Source organism: Triticum dicoccoides, chromosome 2A (genome assembly GCF_002162155.2).
Source record: "Triticum dicoccoides isolate Atlit2015 ecotype Zavitan chromosome 2A, WEW_v2.0, whole genome shotgun sequence".
Taxonomy (NCBI): Eukaryota; Viridiplantae; Streptophyta; class Magnoliopsida; order Poales; family Poaceae; genus Triticum; species Triticum dicoccoides.
The window spans coordinates 644,821,647-644,845,471 of NC_041382.1; the positions used below are offsets into that span (position 1 = coordinate 644,821,647).

Here is a 23,825-nt window from a genome sequence, read left to right on the forward strand (position 1 = left end):
GGGGGGGCGAAGGGGTACATGGGCTACGATCCAACACGAAATAGCGCACATGCATCGGACGTCCGGGAGTCACCGGTCGTCCGAAGGCTCGCGAGGGTCCGGACGTCCGGTGCCTGTCGGACATCCATAGATTCGGCTCGGGTGGTCTTCGGTCGGACGTCCGGTCGGGGTCGGTCGACCGTGGAGCTTCGGAAGTCCGTCATTTTGGCTCGGGTGTGGAAGTGTCGGACGTCCGGAGCCTGGAGGTCGTCGGACGTCCGGTCCTGGCCGGTCGTCCGGAGCCTGTAGCTTCTTCTTCATCACTTCTTCTTCTCCGTCGTCACATCCATCTTCCTCTTCCTCTTCTCCTTGCTCCTTAGCTTCTCCATGATACCTGAGCATGCACAAAGTGTCCGTATGAGGTAGTAGCCATGTCTCATGTGCACCAAAGTGGAAATGTGAGAGGAGAGATGTCACCTCGGTTTCAAGAGCTCTTGTACGTGCTCGTGTCATGGGTCCAAGAGGTGTCGTAGGAGATGTAGTTGGGTCCATGGGGATGGCCTTGGGATGCTCCGCATCATCTCCCCTCCCTTGGGGAAGATCCGTTCTTGTTCATCACCATGGAAGGGAGAGAGATCTTTGACGTTGAAGATGTCGCTCACATTGTACTTGTCGCGTGGGAGGTCGATCTTGTAAGCGTTGTCGTTGTATCGTGCGAGCACCTTGAAGGGTCCATCCGCTCGGGGTCGAAGCTTGGACTTGCGTTCTTGTGGAAAAACGGTCCTTGCAAAGGTGTATCTACACGAGATCACCAATGTTGAAGACCATAGGGTGCTTGTTGAAGTTGAGCTTGGACGCAAGGCGTTGAACTTGGCGCTCGATGGTGTTCCTTGTATCTTCATGCACCTTCTTGAGATGTGTCGCTCTTACACTAGCGTCCAAATTGATGCGCTCTTGGAGTGGTAGAGGGAGAATGTCCAATGGTGACAAAGGGTTGAAGCCATAGACGACCTCTAAGGGGGACTTGCCAGTTGTTGAGTGTCTCGCTCGGTTGTAGGCGAACTCGACGATAGGTAGGCACTCCTCCCACTCCTTGATGTTCTTCTTGATGAGTACTCGAAGTAAAGCGGAGAGTGTATGGTTGGTAACTTCTGTGTGGCCATCGGTTTGTGGATGATACGCCGTGGAGAAAAGTAGCTTGATTCCGAGCTTGGCGCATAGGGTCTTCCAAAAGTAGCTAAGGAACTTGACATCGTGGTCCGAGACGATCGTCTTTGGCACTCCGTGTAGATGCAATATTTACCTACAAAAGAGAGTAGCAACATGTGAAGCATTGTCTATCTTGTTGCAAGGAATGAAATGTGCCATTTTTGAGAAACGGTCCACAACGACAAATACCGAATCCTTCCCATTTCTAGTCCTAGGCAAACCAAGTACAAAGTCCATGCTAATGTCTTCCCATGGTTGATATGGAATTGGTCGAGGCATATAAAGGCCATGGGATTGAGCTTTGGACTGAGCTTTGCAACATGTATAGCATCGTTTGGTGAAGCGACCGACGTCGCGAAACATCTTGGGCCAAAAGTAGTTCTTCGAGAGCGTGGTGAACGTCTTGTCGCGTCCAAAATGTCCCATTAAGCCTCCTCCATGAGATTCCTGCAAAAGCAACAAACAAAGAGAAGACTCAAGGATGCAAAGTTTGTTGGCTCTCATAAGATATCCGTCTTTGATGTAATAGCATTCCCAAGAGGTGTGCGACAACACTTGGCATAAGGAGTAGCAAAAGTAGGATCATGCTCATACAAGTCTTTGATATGCTCAAAACCAATGACATCCAATTCAAGTTGAGTAACAAGCATGCATATGCGAGAAAGGGCATCCGCCATAATGTTTTCTTTACCTTTAATGTACTTGATGACATAAGGAAAAGACTTAATAAATTCACTCCATTTAGCATGACGCTTGTTGATAACCCACAAGTATAGGGGATCACAACAGTTTTCGAGGGTAGAGTATTTAACCCAAATTTATTGATTCGACACAAGGGGAGCCAAAGAATATTCTCAAGTATTAGCAGCTGAGTTGTCAATTCAACCACACCTAGAAACTTAATATCTGCAGCAAAGTATTTAGTAGCAAAGTAATATGATAGTAGTGGTAACGATAACAAAAGTAACAGTAGCAAAAGTAATGTTTTTGGTATTTTGTAGTGATGATAACAATAGCAATAGAAAAGTAAATAAGCGAAGAACAATATATGGAAAGCTCATAGGAAATGGATCGGTGATAGAGAATTATGCAGGATGCGGTTCATCATGTAACAGTCATAACCTAGGGTGACACAGAACTAGCTCCAATTCATCAATGTAATGTAGGCATGTATTCCGAATATAGTCATACGTGCTTATGGAAAAGAACTTGCATGACATCTTTTGTCCTACCCTCACGTGGCAGCGGGGTCCTAGCGGAAACTAAGGGATATTAAGGCCTCCTTTTAATAGAGTACCGGACCAAAGCATTAACACATAGTGAATACATGAACTCCTCAAACTATGGTCATCACCGGAAGTGGTCCCGATTATTGTCACTTCGGGGTTGCCGGATCATAACACATAGTAGGTGACTATTGACTTGCAAGATAGGATCAAGAACTCACATATATTCATGAAAACATAATGGGTTCAGATATGAAATCATGGCACTCGGGCCCTAGTGACAAGCATTAAGCATAGCAAAGTCATAGCAACATCAATCTCAGAACATAGTGGATACTAGGGATCAAACCCTAACAAAACTAACTCGATTACATGATAAATCTCATCCAACCCATCACTGTCCAGCAAGCCTACGATGGAATTACTCACGCACGGCGGTGAGCATCATGAAATTGGTGATGGAGGATGGTTGATGATGACGATGGCGATGGATTCCCCTCTTTGGAGCCCTGAACGGACTCCAGATCAGCCCTCCCGAGAGAGTTTAGGGCTTGGCGGCGGCTCCATATCGTAAAACATGATGAATCTTTCTCCTTGATTTTTTTCTCTCTGAACACGAATATATAGAGTTGGAGTTGAGGTCGGTGGAGCTCCAGGGGGGCACGAGGTAGGGGGCGCGCCCAGGGGGGCAGGCACGCCCCCACCCTCGTGGCTAGGGTGTGGGCCCCCTGGTCTTGATCTTTTGCCAGCATTTTTTATTATTTCCGAAAATAATCTCCGTGAAGTTTCAGGTCATTTCGAGAACTTTTGTTTCTGCACATAAATAACACCATGGCAATTGATACGTCTCCAACGTATCTATAATTTTTGATTGCTCCATGCTATATTATCTACTATTTTGGATGTTTATGGGCTTTATTATACACTTTTATATCATTTTTGGGACTAACCTATTAACCCAGAGCCCAGTGCCAGTTTCTGTTTTTACCTTGTTTTAGGGTTTCGAAGAAAAGGAAACTCAAACGGAGTCCAATTGACCTGAAACTTCACGGAACTCATTTTTGGAAGGAAAGAAGCCCAGAAGACTTGAAGTGCATGTAAGGGAAGCTTCGAGGAGGCCACGAGGTAGGGGTGCGCGCCCTCCACCCTCGTGGGCCCCTCGTGGCCCCCCTGACGAACTTCTTCCGCCTATATATCTCCATACACCCTAAAACTTCCAGAGAGACAATAGATCGGGAGTTCCGTCGCCAGAAGCCTCCGTAGCCACCTAAAGCCAATCTAGACCCGTTCCGGCACCCTGCCGGAGGGGGAATCCCTCTCCGGTGGCTATCTTCATCATCCCGGTGCTCTCCATGACGAGGAGGGAGTAGTTCTCCCTCGGGGCTGAGGGTATATACCAGTAGCTATGTGTTTGATCTCTCTCTCTCTCTCTCTCTTGTGTTCTTGAGGTGATACAATCTTGATGTATTGCGAGCTTTGCTATTATATTTGGATCCTATGATGTTTCTTCCCCCCTCCACTCTCTTGTAATGTATTGAGTTTCCCCTTTGAAGTTATCTTATCGGATTGAGTCTTTAAAGATTTGAGAACACTTGATGTATGTCTTGCCGTGCGTATGTATGGTGACAATGGGATACCACGTGATTCACTTGATGTATGTTTTGGTGATCAACTTGCGGGTTCCGCCCATGAACCTATGCATAGGGGTTGGCACACATTTTCGTCGTGATTATCCGGTAGAAACTTTGGGGCACTCTTTGAGGTTCTATGTGTTGGTTGAATAGATGAATCTAAGATTGTGTGATGCATATCGTATAATCATACCCACGGATACTTGAGGTGACATTGGAGTATCTAGGTGACATTAGGGTTTTGGTTGATTTGTGTCTTAAGGTGTTATTCTAGTACGAACTCTAGGGCTGTTTGTGACACTTATAGGAATAGCCCAACGGATTGATTGTAAAGAATAACTTTGAGGTGGTTTCGTACCCTACCATAATCTCTTCGTTCGTTCTCCGCTATTAGTGACTTTGGAGTGACTCTTTGTTGCATGTTGAGGGATAGTTATGTGATCCAATCATGTTATTATTGTTGAGGGAACTTACACTAGCGAAAGTATGAACCCTAGGCCTTGTTTCCTATCATTGCAATACCGTTTACGCTCACTTTTACCATTAGTTACCTTGCTGTTTTTATATTTTCAGATTACAAAAACTATTATCTACCATCCATATACCACTTGTATCACCATCTCTTCACCGAACTAGTGCACCTATACAATTTACCATTGTATTGGGTGTGTTGGGGACACAAGAGACTCTTTGTTATTTGGTTGCAGGGTTGCTTGAGAGAGACCATCTTCATCCTACGCCTCCTACGGATTGATAAACCTTAGGTCATCCACTTGAGGGAAATTTGCTACTGTCCTACAAACCTCTGCACTTGGAGGCCCAACAACGTCTACAAGAAGAAGGTTGTGTAGTAGACATCAGCAATTCTTCTGAAAACAACATCAGTCCAGGTTAGTTCCATTCAAATCATGCAAGTTAGAGTCCAAAACAAGGGCAAACGTGTTTGGAAAGTAGATACGACGGAGACGTATCAACTCCCCCAAGCTTAAATATTTGCTTGTCCTCAAGCAATTCAGTTGACAAACTGAAAGTGATAAAGAAAAACTTTTGCAAACTCTGTTTGCTCTTGTTGTTGTAGATATGTAAAGCCAACATTCAAGTTTTCAGCAAAGATTATAAACTAACCATATTCACAATAACGCTTGGGTCTCATGTTTACTGATGTCAATGGCATAATCAACTAGCGAGCAATAATAATAAATCTCGGATGACAACACTCTCTCAAAACAATCATAATATGATATAACAAGATGGTATCTCGCTAGCCCTTTTTGAGACCGCAAAACATAAACGCAGAGCACCTTTAAAGATCAAGGACTGACTAGATATTGTAATTCATGGTAAAAGAGATCCAGTCAAGTCATACTCAATGTAAACTAACAGTAATGACTGCAAATGACAGTGGTGCTCTCCAACTGGTGCTTTTTAATAAGAGGATGGTGACTCAACATGAAAGTAAATAGATAGGCCCTTCGCAGAGGGAAGCGGGGATTTGTAGAGGTGCCAGAACTCGGTTTTGAAATAGAGATGAATAATATTTTGAGCGGTATAATTTCATTGTCAACATGACAACTAAGAGATGGCGATATCTTCCATGCTACACACATTATAGGCAGTTCCCAAACAAAATGGTAAAGTTTATACTCCCCCTCCACCAACAAGCATCAATCCATGGCTTGCTCGAAACAACGAGTGCCTCCAACTAACAAGAGTCCTAGGGGGAGTTTTGTTTGCAATTATTTTGATTTGATTTGCATAAAGCATGGGACTGGGCATCCCAGTGACCAGCCACTTTCTCGTGAGTGAGGAGCGGAGTCCACTCCTCTTGAGAATAACCTGCCTAACATGGAAGATACGGACAACCCTAGTTGATACATGAGCTATTCGAGCATACAAAACAGGATATTTATTTGAAGGTTTAGAGTTTGGCACATACAAATTTACTTGGGTTGGCAGATAGATGCCGTATAGGTAGGTATGGTGGACTCATATGGAACAACTTTGGGGTTTATGGGATTGGATGCACAAGCAGTATTCCCGGTTAGTACAGATGAAGGCTAGAAAAAGACTGGGAAGCGACCAGCTAGAGAGCGACAACAGTCATGAACATGCATTAAAATTAATCAACACCGAATGCAAGCATGAGTAGGATATAATTTACCATGAACATAAATATCATAGAGGCTATGTTGATTTTGTTTCAACTACATGCGTGAACATGTGCCAAGTCAAGCCACTCGAATCGTTCAAAAGAGGATACCACCCTATCATACCACATCACAACCATTTTAATAGCATGTTGGCACGGAAGGTAAACCATTATAAGCTCCTAGCTAATTAAGCATGGCATAAGAAACTATGATCTCTAATTGTCATTGCAAACATGTTTATTCATAATAGTCTGAATTAGGAACGATGAACTAATCATATTTACAAAAAGAAAAGAGGTCGAGTTCATACCAGCTTTTCTCATCTCAATAAGTTCATCATATAATCATCATTATCGCCTTTCACTTGCACGACCAAATAGTGTGGATAATAATAATAGTGCACGTGCATTGGACTAAGCTGGAATCTGCAAGCATTCAATTCAAGAGAGAAGACAAGGTAATATGGGCTCTTTGTCAGATCAACAATAATGCATATAAGAGCCACTTCAACAATTTAATCATGATCTTCTCCTATCGACCCCCAAAGAAAAGAAAAGAAATAAAACTATATACACGGGAAAGCTCCCAACAAGCAAAAATAAGAACATGAAATCTTTTTGGGTTTTCTTTTTAATTACTATTATAAGCATGGAAATTAAAACTAGCTAAAAGCTACAACTAATTTTGTTTTATTTTTCTTAATGTTTATTAAGCACACAAGAAGAAAGCATAAAAAGAGAAAACAAACTAGCATGGATATTACAATGAAAAAGTATGAGCACCGACAACTAGCAATGAGTGTGTGAACATGAATGTAATGTCGGTGGGAAATACGTACTCCCCCAAGCTTAGGCTTTTGGCCTAAGTTGGTCTATGGGCACGGTTGGCCTCGCGTATATCCATGGTAATAGTTGGGGTCGTACTGAGAAGAAGAAGACTCTGATTGCCACTGGTTGGCAATCATCTCCGGATCCCACTGGTAATTAGACTGTCGTGGAGGATCAACTTGTGGTTCCGACTCTGACTCTATGGCTGATGTAGGGTTCTGATAGGCGTGAATAGCCTCCAACGGAACAAGGTACTTTCCTGCAGATAAATCAAACAAGGAAGGAGCAGGCAGGGTAATAATCTCAGGATGATGTTTATCAAAGAACAATTTGTATTTGAGCTCATTTTCCCTATTCTTAACAATAAAACCGTGTGCTACCATACTCTTATAATCTAAATAAACAGGAGGCAGCAATTTTTCTTCCTTCTCATAATGCCTAATAGGTATGTTAAAATGTGTAGCTAGGTGCGAGGCGAAGATGCCTCCAAAGATGGGGCCCTTAGTACGGTTAAGGTTTAACCGCTTTGCAATAATAGCACACATGCTGAATGTATCATCACGAAATAAGGCGTGGCACAAAATAACAATATCAGGGGCACTCGGGTTTCCACAGTTTCCGCGCCCAATTAAGCATCTACTAGCAAATATAGCAAAGTAACGTAGAACATGAAAGTGTATGCTAGTAGATCGTGCACCGGAAACCTTCCTCGTTTCCCCTATAGTGATGGTATCAATAAGCCCATCCACATCGCTGCGATGTGGTTCCTCTATGATGCCCTCGAAAGGGATCAAACAAACCTGACAAAAATCACGAAGTGACATCCCCTATGCTCACCATATAAATAAAACTCCACCGTAGGTGGTGAGCTCCTAGCATGGAAATAAAAGTTTTGCACAAAGATATTGGTGAGTAAGAGATACTGTTCACGCTGGTCGTGGAGGAAGGCGGTGAGGCCTGCATTCTCAGCCAATTCACGGAAATCATCATAAATCCCGGCCGCTCTCAAGAAATCATCACAAGGCCATTCACACGGCCGAACTCCGAGATGTGAGGCACATTATACTTGGACCTCTTTGCTTCTTCATTTTGCTTTTCCTTCGAGCTTCGGCTCGACGAGCCCCTAAAAAATCTCTTCATTATTTTCTGGAAAATTGTGAAATTTTTAGTATCTTCAAATAAAAGTGAACCAAACTCAACAATATTGATAGCAACTACTCCTACAAGTGCCTAGAGCCTATATCATGCATCAAAACTACTTGGAACCACATAAATTTGACATGCAAGCTCAAGAACATGGCCACCTAGGCAACACAAATTTGCAATGAATAAAGCACTAGAACAAAAACTAATTGGACCAATGGAGGAGTCACATACCAAGGAACAATCCCCCAAAGCAGTTTTGTGAGAGGTGCTTTGATCAAGGAGATCAAAAATCGCAGCAAAATGAGCTAGAACTCGTGCTTGAGCTGGATAATGGTGTTTGTGGGAGGAAGAAGGAGTGTGTGGGTGCATGAATAAGTGGAGGAGGGCCACCGTGGGCCCACGAGGCAGGGGGACGCGCCCAGGGGGGTAGGGCGTGCCCTCCACCCTCGTGGCCAGGTGGATGCCTCCCCTGTTGTGTTCTCAATGCCAAATATTCTCAAATATTCCAGAAAAAATCATATTTAAATTTCAGGGCATTCGGAGAACTTTTATTTTCGGGGTATGTTTATATTGCATGGATAATTCAGATAACAGACAGAAAATACTAATTTTATTTTATTTAATATAAATAACAGAAAGTAAAACGAGGGCACAGAAGGTTGTGCTCTCTAAATTCATCCATCTCATGATCATCAAAAGGAATCCATTAACAAGGTTGATCAAGTCTTGTTAACAAACTCATTCCGAATAACATGGAACCAAAGAAATTTTGAATAACACTATGTTACCTCAACGGGGATATGCACATCCCCAATAATTAGAATATCATATTTCTTCTTGACAGTAGGAAGAGGAAATTCAAAACCTCCAAAAATAATCGATGGAACTTTTCCAATAGAATTACTACTATGAACTTGAGGTTGTTTCCTCGGAAAGTGTACCGTATGCTCATTACCATTAACATGAAAAGTGACATTGCCTTTGGTGCAATCAATAACAGCCCCTGCAGTATTCAAAAAGGGCCTTCCAAGAATAATAGACATACTATCGTCCTCGAGAATATCAAGAATAACAAAGTCCGTTAAAATAGTAACGTTTGCAACCACAATAGGCACATCCTCAGGAATACCGATATGTATAGCAGTTGATTTATCAGCCATTTGCAAAGATATTTCAGTAGGTGTCAACTTATTCAAATCAAGTCTACAATATAAAGAGACAGGCATAACACTAACACCGGCTCCAAGATCACATAAAGCAGTTTTAACATAATTCCTTTTAATGGAGCATAGTATAGTGGGTACTCCTGGATCTCCTAACTTCTTAGGTATTCCACCCTTAACAATGTAATTAGAAAGCATGGTGGAAATTTCATTCTTTTATTAGTAACAATTTCTTTCATGTACTTAGCATAAGGATTCATTTTGAGCATATCAGTTAATCGCATACGCAAAAAGATAGGTCTAATCATTTCAGCAAAGCACTCAAAATCCTCATCATCCTTTTTCTTGGATGGTTTGGGAGGAAAAGGCATGGGTTTCTGAACCCAAGGCTCTCTTTCCTTACCGTGTTTCCTAGCAACAAAGTCTTTCTTATCATAACGTTGATTCTTTGATTGTGGGTTATTAAGATCAATAGTAGGTTTAGTTTCTATTTCATTATCATTGCTGGGTTGAGCATCAACATGAACATTATCACTAGTTTTAGGTTCATTACCAGATTGTGTTTTAGCATCAAAAATAGAAATATCATTTGGATTCTCAGGTGTTTCAGCAATAGGTTCACTAGAAGCATGCAAAGTCCTATCATTTTCTTTTTATTCCTTTTAGAAGAACTAGGTGCCTCTATATTATTTCTCTGAGAATGTTGCTCAATTCTCTTAGGGTGGCCTTCAGGATACAAAGGTTCCTGAGTCATTTTACCAGTTCTAGTAGCCACTCTAACAACATAGTCCTTATTCTTACTATTCAATTCATTGAGCAAATCATTTTGAGCTTTAAGTACTTGTTCTACTTGAGTGGTAACCATAGAAGTATGTTTACTAATAAGTTTAAGTTCACCTTTGACATTAGCCATATAATCACCCAAGTGTTCAAGCATATCAGCACTGCGTTTTAATTCTCTACCAAAATAAGCATTGAAGTCTTCTTGCTTAACCATAAATTTATCAAACTCATCTAAGCATGGGCTAGCAAACTTAGTAAATGGGATTTTAGCTTTATCATATCTATAGATAGAATTTAGCTTTACTACCTGTGTCGGGTTATCAAGACCATGTGTTTCTTCAATAGGTGATGGATTAAAACCATACATTTCTTCAACAGGCGGTAAATTGAGACCATGTATTTCTTTAATAGGAGGTAAATTCTTAACATCTTCAGCTTTAATACCCTTTTCTTTCATGGATTTCTTTGCCTCTTGCATATCTTCAGGGCTGAGAAATAGAACACCCCTTTTCTTCGGAGTTGGTTTAGGAATAGGCTCAGGAGTTGGCTCAGGAAGTATCCAATTATTTTCATTTATCAACATATTATTCAATAGAATTTCAGCTTCATTCGGTGTTCTTTCCCTGAAAACAGAACCAGCACAACTATCCAAGTAATCTCTGGAAGCATCAGTTAGCTAGTCCATTATAAAAGATATCAAGTATTTAATTTTTCTTAAGAGGGTGATCAGGCAAAGCATTAAGTAATTGAAGAAGCCTCCCCCCAAGCTTGTGGGAGACTCTCTTCTTTAATTTTCACAAAATTATATATATCCCTTAAGGCAGCTTGTTTCTTATGAGCAGGGAAATATTTATCAGAGAAGTAATAAATCATATCCTGGGGACTACACACACAACCAGGATCAAGAGAATTAAACCATATCTTAGCATCACCCTTTAACGAGAACAGGAATATTTTAAGAATATAAAAATAGTGAGTTCTCTCATCATTAGTGAATAGAGTAGCTATATCATTTAATTTAGTAAGATGTGCCACAACATTTTCAGATTCATAGCCATAAAAAGGATCAGATTCAACCAAAGTAATTATATCAGGATCAATAGAGAATTCATAATCCTTATCAGTAACAAAGATAGGTGAAGTAGCATAAGCAGGATCATATTTCATTCTAGCATTCAGAGTTTTTTGTTTAAGCTTAGCTAATAATTTCTTAAGATCACTTCTATCATTGCAAGCAAGAAAGTCTCTTTTAGGTTCTTCATCCATAACATAGCCCTCACACTACAAAAAATACACTTCCGTGATGATACGTGTTTGTCATAGTAGGTCGCTTTTTTTGTCATGCATGTACATCCATGACAAATTTATGACAGAATCAAGATAGTCATACCTGTGCTGTCGTGGAAGTTTTCCATGACATTACCAAAATTATCATCACGGAAGTGTCCACTTCCATGACAATAAATCACGCGTCATAGAAGTGCTTTCGTCAAGGGTGACCGACACGTGGCATCCATCGTAACGGAACGCCGTTAAGCTATCGGGTCGGGTTTTGGATCCGATAACCCGTTAATAGCCACGACCAATGGGGATTTTCCATGTGTAAAATCAACATTGGCTGGAGGAGACACGTGTCAACTCATCCAATGGGTGAGACGCGCCTATGATATGTTGACACGTGGACCGGCCCATCAAGTTTAAATGGGCCAGCCCAACTGAAGGCCCACAAGATTTTGCGGACCATAATGGGTCGGCCCAGCTAAAGGCCCACGAGATTTTACGGACCATAATGGGCTGGCCCAGCTAAAGGCCCACAAGATTTTGCGGGCCATAACGGGCCAGCCGAGGTAAAGGCCCATAAGATTTTTGTGTGCCGTAATGGGCCGGCCCAGGTAAAGGCCCACAAGATTCTTGCGGATCATAATGGGCCGGCCCAGCTAAAGGCCCACGAGATTTCGCCGACATTAATGGGCCGGCCCAGCTGTAGTCCCACAAGATTTTGAGTACCCTAGTAGGCCGGCCCATCAACTGCCTGCCATGTTTTGGGCCAAATGCCGGCCCCATATTTGATCTGGTCCATTAATGGCCTGCCACGCTCCGGGCCTAATAGTGACCCATATGAGATCCGGCCGTTAAAGGCCTACCACGTTCTGGGCCAAATTACGGCCCAGATCAGGTCTGACCCTTTAAGACGCTTTGGGCTCAAATATGGCCCATATCAGATTTGGCCCGTCAACTGGACATTATGCTTTTGGGCCCACTTGCTAAAGGCCCACTTAGTAATTCGACCTGATATTTTTTTTGGCCTGTTAAGGGCCCGTTTAACATTTCGGCCCTATATTAATTTCAGCCTGTTAAAAGCCCGTCATATAGTTGGGCCTAACTACGGCCCGATTTGCATCCGGCCTGCTCGCAGCCGATATCTGATTGGGCCAAACAAGGACCGAGACAATTTTTCAGCCTGTTAAAAGCCCGTGATTTGATTCGCACAATCTCCGGCCCGTGAGCTGATCGGCACATTTCAGGCCCAACCTACATCGTGATTGCATGACGGCCCGATTATGTACCGTAATTTTACGGTTTGGCCGGTTTACTGCGAAGACAGGATATATATACAGTAAAATAACTACAGCATCGTGAATAAGAAAAAACCCAGACTATACAATAAAGAAATTATTGCATATTACATCCACTAGGCATCAAAGTTTGCCACTATGATAATAAAGCACAAGCAGACATCAGATTACATATACTGGGCATCAAAGATCGCCACCAGTGCAAATAAACACGCCGACAAAATAATATACAAAACCGACAGCACTTCAATAGAGTTCAAGAAAGATTAGCCCTGCTGGGGAGCTGCAGGGCAAGCAGTTGAGCAAGATGATGAGACTGCGCTTGTTCAACACTTGTATCTTCCTCACTCTGAAAGATAAACAAGCAGACAGATGACAGGTTTTGCACATAAAAGTATCAGTGCTGACAATTCATCACATTTCTTAATGACGAATAAAGTGACACAGTTTAAATTTGCATTAACACAATATGGTATTGTTCAGGTCAAGACATGGCAGGAAATGACATTGTGAAGGAGTTGGCAGCTTCACGACACCACTGGATTACAGATCAAGAACTCATAAGTATCAATGGTTAGTGTGCTGTCAATTTATACCATTTCAGATTGGCAAACAAAGAGATGGTTTAAATAATAGTAGAATGATATGACATTGTTCATAGTTAAGACATTGCAGAATATGACATTGTGCTGTAGTGGGTATGTTCACCACACCACTGGATTACAGATGAAGAACAGAAGCATACATGCAGTGCAAAAGAAGATCACTTTCTCTGTATAGTTTAATTTACATGGTATGAAGAAGGAACTTGGTTGTACAACTGAAAACTTAAATTGAGAAAGGATGAACTTTTGTTTATGAACTACATATAATAAACTTTAAACAAGCAATTTGATGCAAACACCAAAAATAAACAGCTCTTGCAGTCATGCCTAACCAAATATATACAACAAAGTTTGAAGGCTTGAGATGGACAAACTTACATTATTGGTGAAGACAGGCTCTATAAAGGCCTTGTCCATGCTGATGGGGGGGGGGGCAATTCAAGAAGTTTACCACAGAATCTTCTTCAAAAGCATTGCCTTTATTCTACATTTTGTTAAGAGTAAATATAGATGTGATAATATACAAAAAAATGGAGAATATTTAAGATAAGATGAAGAGTGATGCTACATAACCAAGTAGCTATAAATGTAAGTGCAGCGATACAGGCAAAAGGTACAGCCAACAGCAATGCACAGCTAAACTTATTCAGTACCAACCTTATGGTAAGAGTAAACATAGATATGATGTGTAGAAAATGGAGGGCAAAGGAAAATAAGCTGCAGAGTGATGGTACATGAACAACTACCTGTCATTATAAGTACACTGATAAAGGACAACATGTACTTACAAGAGCAATGCAGAGCTAAAAAAACATTGGCATTGGATATATTCTACACTAATGTAACCATTCATACAGATCAGGTAATTTGGAGCGAACAATTGATAAGCAAGCTATCATGCATACTGCTGTCACATAATGAACCAGGTATGTATGCAAGTACAGTGATACAGGACAACAAGTACTAACAAGAGCAAAGCAGCGGGCAGCATATTTGCGATATCCTGTCGTTCTTGTCAAACCGAAGTTCTTCTTCGAGCAGATTTCCTGCAAAAAAGATCCGTAAGGCACATGGTAGAAGTTCAAATTGTCATGTGATTTCATAGACAATACCTCATCCTGGGAACGAGACCAGTGCATAACAAGGTTTTTCCATTCAATGTCTTCTAAATTTAGCACGGGAGACTTCATCAGAAATTCGTTTATAGACTTGCCATCAAAGTGTGATTTCCTCAGGTAACACCGATACTGCTGCAATGCTTCCTTGAAAAGCACAAGCAAGCTTTGCTCGTCATGACTATCCAGATTGACCCTCGCCTAGTTACAACAATGTAATGTAAATCATTGATGTGTTCAATCAGCAAAAAACAGGAAAATAATAACCATGAATAATAGCACTTACACGTAAGTTGGACAAGAAGATGTGAAAATGGTGTTTGTCTTCACAATAATCTTCCCATGATGGGAATATATGCACGTAGTCCCTAACAACATTGAAAGCATTGTCTTTTAAACTGGGAATAAATGGAATGGGGTTCCAATCTGTAGGAATTGGCCGTCTCTGCAGTTGGGATAGGTCTTCGGCCGGTGGACTTGCTGTACTTTTTGCTGGAGTGGGATTTTTCTGTGGTACAGCTGGTGCTATGGCAAATGAAATCGGTATACCTTTTGCTGGAGTGCAGGTCCTACGTGGTGGGGCTAGTGGTGTGGCCAGTGAAGTATGGGTACAGTCTGCTGGAGTCGGTCCTATGTTTTGTCTCACTGGTTGTACAGCCAATATAAGTGGGGTGCTGTCTGATTTCTCCAGCACCACCACGTTTTTCAAGGACTTTGCTGGTGCTCCTTCAGGTTCGGCAATCACCCTCTTCCTTTTTGATGTCTGATGCACCAGAACAACATTTGAGTGAAAAAACATGGTACGATGACAGATGGAATATGTATTGATAATGGATGGGCATGGCATCTCGACATATATGATGAGTAAACTAAGCAGATGGCGGTGCAACAAAGTAGAAGAAATGCAAGACAACATATGCAAGATACGTGCGATCAATAAAACCTTGCCAAATTAGAACAGGCACCTTGATGGGTGAACAGGACAGGCCATCTGCCTTTGACTCCTCGAGGTTAGAATAGTCATTAGGATGATATTCTGAACAAGAATCAACAGGTGGGGAGTGTACGAGTTTCATTGCTTCCAGAATGGCACTCAATGCCTTGGTGCCAATTTTGTAAGTCATTGCAGTGTTCCACAATATTCTTCTGATGCGCGGATTCTGATATTCACTGTAATTGCGTGTGATATCTGAGAACCATGAAAACATAAATAGTTATGAGTTTATCTTTGTAATGCAGATGATATTCTAATATAGGGGCGCCCCTGTAAACACTTGTGTGCTATCACTGGATTCTGATGAGAGAGTTCATGTGTGCTGTAATATGGCGTGTGCATTTATATAATCTGGCATAAGTACACAAAAAATAGGCTCCGGAAGTAAGGATAGCTGGCAGATGATAGGTTCATAATATACTGTATAGAGAGTTTATTGCCAAACCATGATAACAAGAGCACACAACAACTAGGCAGATCATAGTGTACATAATAGGGGTACACCATAACCAGGATATATAAATCGGGAAAGTGGAACTAGCTGGAAATTACGGTGTTGTATTGCCGCTAGTAATTGAAAGCCTATCGATCACATACAGGCCAGCTCTATCAACTGTTAGACTGCAGATGTCCCTGCTCCCCTTCCTGACAAGGAACATACTATGCTTCCCATACAGAACACCGCACGGGCCGCCGGCCGAACCACCGGACCCACCGCCTGTGTTCCTCCGCCACCCCCACCCCCGCCCCCACCCGCGTCGAGTTTTCTTTGTTCGTCGAGGCCCCACCACCGCCCCCACAACCACCGTCCCCACCCGAGCCCCTTCGATCGCACCGGCGAACTCCGGCGAGCTCTGAAAAATCGACTGACCCAATTTTGAAATTTAGTCTACTGTGATTTAACTAGTGTGGAATATAAAAGGGGAAAACCATGAGCATTGCGAGTATGGTGTTGAGCGTGCCATGGCGGATCTGAAGGTGCAAACCGGACAAAGGCAACTTCGCAACCAAGACAAGAAATCAGAGTAAACCAGTGGCGATCTATTTTCTTGCTGCGATAAATAAGTTGAGCAGATACAAAAGAGTACCACCTCTGGTGCGGCGCCGTGTACGCATCTACTGAGAATTTGACGGTGCTGCGGTAGCGATGGCTGTCGATGGCGTGGAAGCAGATCTAGGAGGGTAGACGATGGCGGCGGGGTGCGGTGGACGAGACAGTCATAGGAGCAGCGCCAGCAAGGTGGACGACGGCGGGGATGAAGCGAGAGGACGGGATGCAAGGATCCCGGTCCGAAGCCGTGGATGAGAGAGGTTGATCTCTTGTAATGGACGGCGGCGTCGGGGTATCAGCTCCAGCATGGTGGAGGAGGACGGTGGTGGATGGGGTGGCAGACGGTGGCGGCGGACGGAGGAGGGTGGGGTGGAGAGGGTGTTTTGGCGCCCACGGAGTATGAATGGGGAAAAGGGAGGTAGAGAGGAAGGGGGGAACCATGTATTTAGGGCGCGCTTGTCTCAAATGCGAGGAAATTTACAAACTTAGCCCTCGTTTCAAATTTCTACTACATCACCGCAACACTAGTCGGTTGGGGATAGGACGGTAATCTCACATACACCGAATATTTGCCGACGAGAGTTTGTTTTTGGCGCCCACCGTGTATGAATATGAATCGGGGAGGGAGTCAATTTCGGCCGAGGACATACTGTGTTTTGGCTCCCACCGTGTATGAATCGGGGTGAGAGGCGGTTACGTCACATTTGGGTGAAATTACAAACCTACCCCTATCGAAACCTATAGAAATCCAGCATATAGGCTTTGCGTGGCAGGGATAGGCAGTAGTGATTTCCATCTCGCAGACTTTGGTTTCGGGCGGTTACTGCGACTTTCCCCGCTTCGTTCAAATTTGGAAGAGTGCACGTTTACCGTGCCAACTCAATTCGAATACCGTTTGTATTCTTTTTTTCCAGGCGGGATCCATTTTCAATTGGAATTACATTCTATATACATCATTTTTATATATACTTTCAAAAGCACAACAAAGAATTCTGCTCCTTTATATGTATAATATGATTTACAAATACAACGATCTCGAAATCTTAAGGTTGAATTCGAATTTTTTTAACCTAATTATGTTCTACTAAAATGTATGGATCAGTAATATCTACATATTAAATAACATAGATGTGTGTGAATTCATATGAGTATGCATGTTTTATAGATCAATTTTGGTTCGAGTATGGATTACATGTATCATCATCTCGAATTCAAATATTTGAATCCCTTTTTGTTCACTCCTTTCACGCCCATCTCTCTCGCATGCATGCTTCTTCAGGTAGCTATCACTCTCTTTTCTCCAGCTCACCCGCACGCTCACTTCATGTTGCTCCTATCCTCGCAAACATGGTCTCTCGAGGTCTCCCTTGAGAAGTGTCACACTCTCCCTATCATTATACATTACACAATTTTCATTATCTCTCACGTCTCTACTGTTCTCTGGTATCACTCGGTACCTAAGCTTTCTTTTTCACCGCCAAACACACATTCTCCACTCGTCTTTCACTTTGCCTTTCTCTCTATGGGATTCTCTCACACACCCTATATGTCTCTACGTATGACTCATACCACTAAAATTACTCTCTCTATCTCTCCTATAGACACAACATTTGTTGCGGTCTCCTTTTTGTCTCCATCCCAGACTGACATTATTCATTTGTTTACCGATCAGACAACCCCGACTACCGTCTCCTCTCTCTCTCTCTCACAGACACACACACACACACACACAACTCCTGCTTCCACTCCCCTTCCCGACTACCGTCTCTCTCTCTCACACACAAAACTCTCGCTTTCGCACCCCAACTCGTATTTCTCTCACAAACATTTATCGACTAGCTAGCCTCTAGATAGGTTTATACACCCGCACACTCGTGCTTCCACCGTCGCATACATGTCTCTCTCCCGCTCCTTGTATCTATGTAGATTTTTCTTCCCTTCTTGAGACACGCCCTCTCGATCGTGCACACACACACTATCGCCTCATTTTAAGCTGATACCTATCGCACACACACTCCTTGTGTCTTTGTCACACATGCACTCCGTCCTCCTCCACTCGCCCTCTCTCTCACACACACATGGGCTTTTTGCAACAACTAGCAAGATGCCCATGCGTTGCACGGAACATCAAGATGCATTTGTATGAGTAGTTTATCTTGTGGGGGAAAAGGATGAATGAGGGAAGGCCTTATTTGCAAATGTGGAGAGGGGTGTGGGTATCTTTTTGCAAAATTGCCATAGTTTCCTTCCTATCCGTCAGATATAGATCGGACAGCCTATATTGCAGGATGGCAGGCACACGATCATCACCGACAATGCTTATTATAAGAGTAGGGATAAAAAATAGAGTTGGTGATGATGGCGGGCTTGCCATCCTGCAATGTAGGTCATCTAATTTATATCTGGCGGATAGGAAGGAAAATATGGCAATTTACCCGCACTCTTCACCACATTTGCAGATAAGGCCTTCCCTCGTTCATCCTTTTCTCCCACAAGATCCTGATGTTCCGTGCAACGCACGGGCATCTTGCTAGTAAGAGTAGAAATTAGACATATACCACTTCTCGAATCTTGAAACCAACAACATTCCTCCCTTATCTCATCAAAACCGCCAAAGGAATATATTTTGAGTGAAACATAACATATTTTTAGTGGTATACATATTTCAAAGCTAGACTTTTTTCTATCAAATCGGTGAATATGTATTAATCCAGTGGCGGAGACAGGCCTGGGGAAGCTAGGGCTATAGCCCCAGGCCTAGAAACAACTTCCTTTGTAATTTCTTCATGCAAAGCATAGAAAATCATAGAAGTTTATCACTCATCATAGCATAGCCCTAGGCGTAATCTGCATCTAGCTCCGCCACTGTATTAATCTACTTTATCGTGTGGCAACGCATTGGCACATTGCTAGTAGTTATTATAATTTTTTGGACACCAGACAAATGGTGGAGTACATATACGAAGAGAAGAGGCGCATGCACGCAGTCGGCCTCTCACTGTCTCGCACACATGAGTGTTAAGTAAAGGCGATGTTAACAAATAAACTCTAAAACCCTAGGGGCACGATTGCTGCATTCGCGGGTAGCGGGTACGTGGTGGAGCACCTTTGTAGGAATAGTCAGCTCGTGTGATAATTTGATCCGTAGGAGTTGATGGTCGGGACCACAGGTGAACGACTTGGAGCGCGGTGGCTCGCCAGTTGCCACAGATCGAGTAGCCACGTTTAAAATATCATTTTTTAGTGGGGTTAAGAGTTCTGATTTTCAATGGCGCGTTATAAGTAGTAAGTAGTTTTTAGAACAATTGGTATGGAGCGAAAATGGAATTCATAGTACTACGTACCTCCTTGGCATATGGTTGTATGGTTTGTTATTTTTTCGATGGAGGTTGTATGGGTTTATGTTGCGAGATGTTGAACCTGGTAGTTCTAGGGCAAATACTATGGTTTAGATTTAGATGCTGCTTTTCTTTAATGAAAATCGGAAGGGGAAACCCTTCTTCGATTAAAAAAACTACTACCTCCATTCTGGTTTACTAGTCCCCATCGTACTTTGGGTCAAAGTTTGTCCACGAACTATACTTGTAAAATGTGAATGGAAAACGAGATTTTGTTATACCCAAACAAAAAACGACTCGAGGGAGTGATTGCTCTGACACGGACGTGACCTCTCATAGCGCAGGCATTGAAACGGCACACCGGCCAAGAGGGCCGCACTCGCTGCAGGCCCGCCTAAGCACGCCTCCTCGCCGCGTGCAACCAGCTTAAGACTGCCCCGCCTGCCTTCATTGAATCCGCGCGTGTGCCGGCATGCATTTTAGAACACAAAAAAGGACTAAAATATAATTAATTTACGCATGGTCTTGACTTGTTGTGCTCGCACTGGTAGATGGAACTAGTAGAGGATTTTCTTTATTTATAACTCTCTTCACATTTTTTTGGCTTTGAAGTGAAACATGGTTGTGGACATTATGTATGAATGTGCAAATATCTGTGAACATGAGTTTGGTGTGGAAGTTGAACTTGGAATGTCGGGCTTGCGCGTGAACTATACCATGTCCAATGCTTCGTCTGTTATTGTTTGGAAAGTAATTGCTGTTATTACATGACCCGAAAAAAAACATTTTGTGCCATATCAGTAGATGCACGGACATCACAACAGACATGCTGACTGGATAAACATTTGAACCTAGCTATTATGAAGGAAATTTTGTATTGACAACAGTTTTAGATAGCAGGAGACGCCTAGCCTGCTCTGCCTCTGCTAGCTTATTTCTGGCTTCTTCCATCTCTTCTTTGGCTTGGGCGAAGAGAGCATCTGATTGCTCTTTTCGCTTCTTCAGGAACTCAGCTACATTCTCAAGGGCTGCTGCACGCTTTCTTTCAGCATTTACTAATGCCACGAGGACACGAACAGCCGACGACTCCACCTGGCTTGTGTGTAATCCAACATCATCTGGGAATTTGCACCTTGTGTCTAATACAACATCATTATGGAACTGGCACCTTGTGTGTAATGCAGCCTTATTTTGGAAACATGATCTCGAGGTTGACCATACTTCCCTCCTCGCAGGAACTGCATCCTGACATGAAGTTACTTCTTTTTTAGATCAATACTCAGAGCAACCTAGATCCATTTAGTAGAAGCCAGATAAACAGAACTCGGAGAAGTGAATTCAAAAGGAAAAAATAAATAAAAACAGACTACAAGGTGAGAACACCCACTTCCTACATCAAGCTAAAAACGAAAGCATTAGGACGATTAAGACTCTCCTTATTACACATCGAAGAACACCATGCTTAAGAGAAACAAAAACTACAACATATACACATCGAAGAACACGAGGCTACACGAAAGTAATTGAAAGGGTGTTACTTACCAAAGCTCATTTACAGGTTCGGTGCAGCTCCTCTTTAACTTGCCACGCTCCTTGAAGATGTCCCGAATATCCCGTGTTTGGTCTCAATTGCTCCTCTGCATGTTCGCACTCGTGGTTTTAAAATCTCAACATGGCAAGAAAAATATACTACTAGTAATACTCGCGCATCTTGTGGGCAACATTAAAGCACTCGTCTGCCATGTTAGAGCATCTCCAACAAGATAAACTACTCATACAAATGCATCTTGATGCGTGCAACGCATGGGCATTTTGCTAGTTCTAAAAACCTTTCCATCATTTGCCACACTACTGGTTGCAGATGAAAAACCTACCCAAGCACAGCGCAATACAGGAGCGATGCACAATTACAAGCTGATATTCTGTTGGACAATGGAGGCTATAACCAATTACTTTTACGGGAACAATAGCACCTAGGAAATTTGAAGGGTAGGTATGAAACTGCACATGTACTGCTAAGTGATTCAATACACACATTACCAATCGAGGAGGAGAACGATGGTCGCGGCAGCCTCTGTGAGTCATGGTCGGCAACGGGAGTCAGTTCATTGTCCACGATGGTGGTACTTCTGTGCTTGGCATCGGCTTCCGGGAAGCAGATCCGAGACCGTGGAAGACGATGCCGGGGAAGAGGCTCCGTGTACGGCGACGACGGTGGACTGGCTCCAGTGCGGCGTACGAGGTCGTTGATGAGGCAGATGCGCTGCGGTGGACGAGTGCGCCGATGTAAAGGGGAGGAGCACGAAGGATGCGGTGCCGTAGAGAAGTCTATTTTGCGGTGGGGATAGAAAATGGGGAGTATTCAGGTGTACTACTCTGGGTGCCGGGGTGGGGTTGGCTGGGTAGGGTGAACCTGAAGTTACGAAAAGAGCCCCCTACCAAGCGTCATCTGTAAGCCTGTTCCGAAGGCTATGATGGTAACTTCCCACTGCTCGAATCAGGGTCGCGGGAGATTTTCCCGCCGACCTCAAAATTTTGTGACACTGGACTCCCCGTGTGGCGTGTTGAGTGATTCGGCTAAGCAACTAGCGAGTAGTAGTAGTAAACTCTGCATATTAGGTTTGACCGAAGTCAAACTTCCTAAAGTTTGACCAAGTTTATTGAAAAATATAAACATTTACCATAACAAATATGTATGATGTGAAAGTACATTCAATAATGAATCTAATGGTATTTATTTGTTATTGTATATGTTAATATTTTTTGTTATAAGCTTTCTGAGAGTTTACAAAACTTGACTTTGACCAATGCTAATACGCGGACTTAAATAAAAACGGAGGGAGTACACATTTGTTTTCTTAGTTTGTAGTGAACTAATCATTTGTTGAAATTGTGAAATAAATATATTAGGCTATTGACTTCGAATGTAATGGTCTATACAATTCAATAGTTACAATCATCGTCGAATCCCAAGATGTATACAAGGTCTATAGTACTACACAACATGCTCAAACTCACATAATCCCAGTCAAATGAGAATCTAAATGCATTTCATAGTTATTACTTTGTAGGATGCAACAAGGACAACCATAACTCTACATCAGCCATTATAGAAGCAACATTTTGACATATCGCAATGTGCGAATGAAACGTGCAGAGAGAGCTTTTGAACATGGAGCAGATAGGGCGGGAAAGATTGTATGTATGTGGACGAGAGAGTAGGAATCAAACCTAACGAGACAGAGAGAGAGAGAGAGAGAGAGAGAGAGAGAGAGAGAGAAAGAGAGGAAGAAGTTAGGTCTGTGAGAAAGATGCATACATGTAATATATACATGAGATGCGTGGGCATCTGGATTCTGTATACGTGGAAGGAGAATAGACAACATGTTTGATGAGAGAGTAGGAAAAACATGGACGAGAGGGGAAGGATCTCATGGGTTGAGGGATTGCCAATTTTGTGCGGGGGAGAGAGGGATAGGTAATTTTGTGCAAGAGAGAGAGAGAGAGAGAGAGGGTGGGGGGAGGAGTCAGTCAGCCGTCGTCACATCACCCTGCTTCCAAATGACCCCGCATTCTCTAGCACGGTGTGGTCGCCGTCTTCGATCTGCTCGTTGCCCTCTTTGAAGATTGAGGTGTTGTGCATGTTGGGGTGCAAAGAAGCACAAGCGAGAGTGGTCGCCGTATAACCTTGGATGGGGATGAATTGTGTGCTCGGGGGAGTGTGTGTGTGTGTGTGTGTTGTGTTGCGTGTGTCTCGCTGTGTGTGTGTGTGTGTCAGATATTGAGAGAAAACAAACCTAAGGAGAGAAATGGGTATTCACGAAGAGATTGTGCGGGCCTTGAGGTGGGCAGGGGCCGGGTGAGGGTGTCAAAATGTGCGCGTTGATGCATGTGTTGCATGCAACCGTGCGAGGGACGGACGAATCGAGAGAGATGGATGTTGTGTTACGGATGCTCCTCTCTCTGTATCTCTCTCTCTCTCTCTCACACACACACACACACACAAGTAAACTAGAAGACCGTTCTCTCATG

The 23,825-nt window shown here is 42.9% G+C and overlaps 1 pseudogene; it reads right to left on the reverse strand.

The window, feature by feature from the left end:
• The window catches only part of LOC119358045, a 137,864-nt pseudogene that overhangs the window by 1,363 nt on the left and 112,676 nt on the right, over positions 1–23,825 (reverse strand).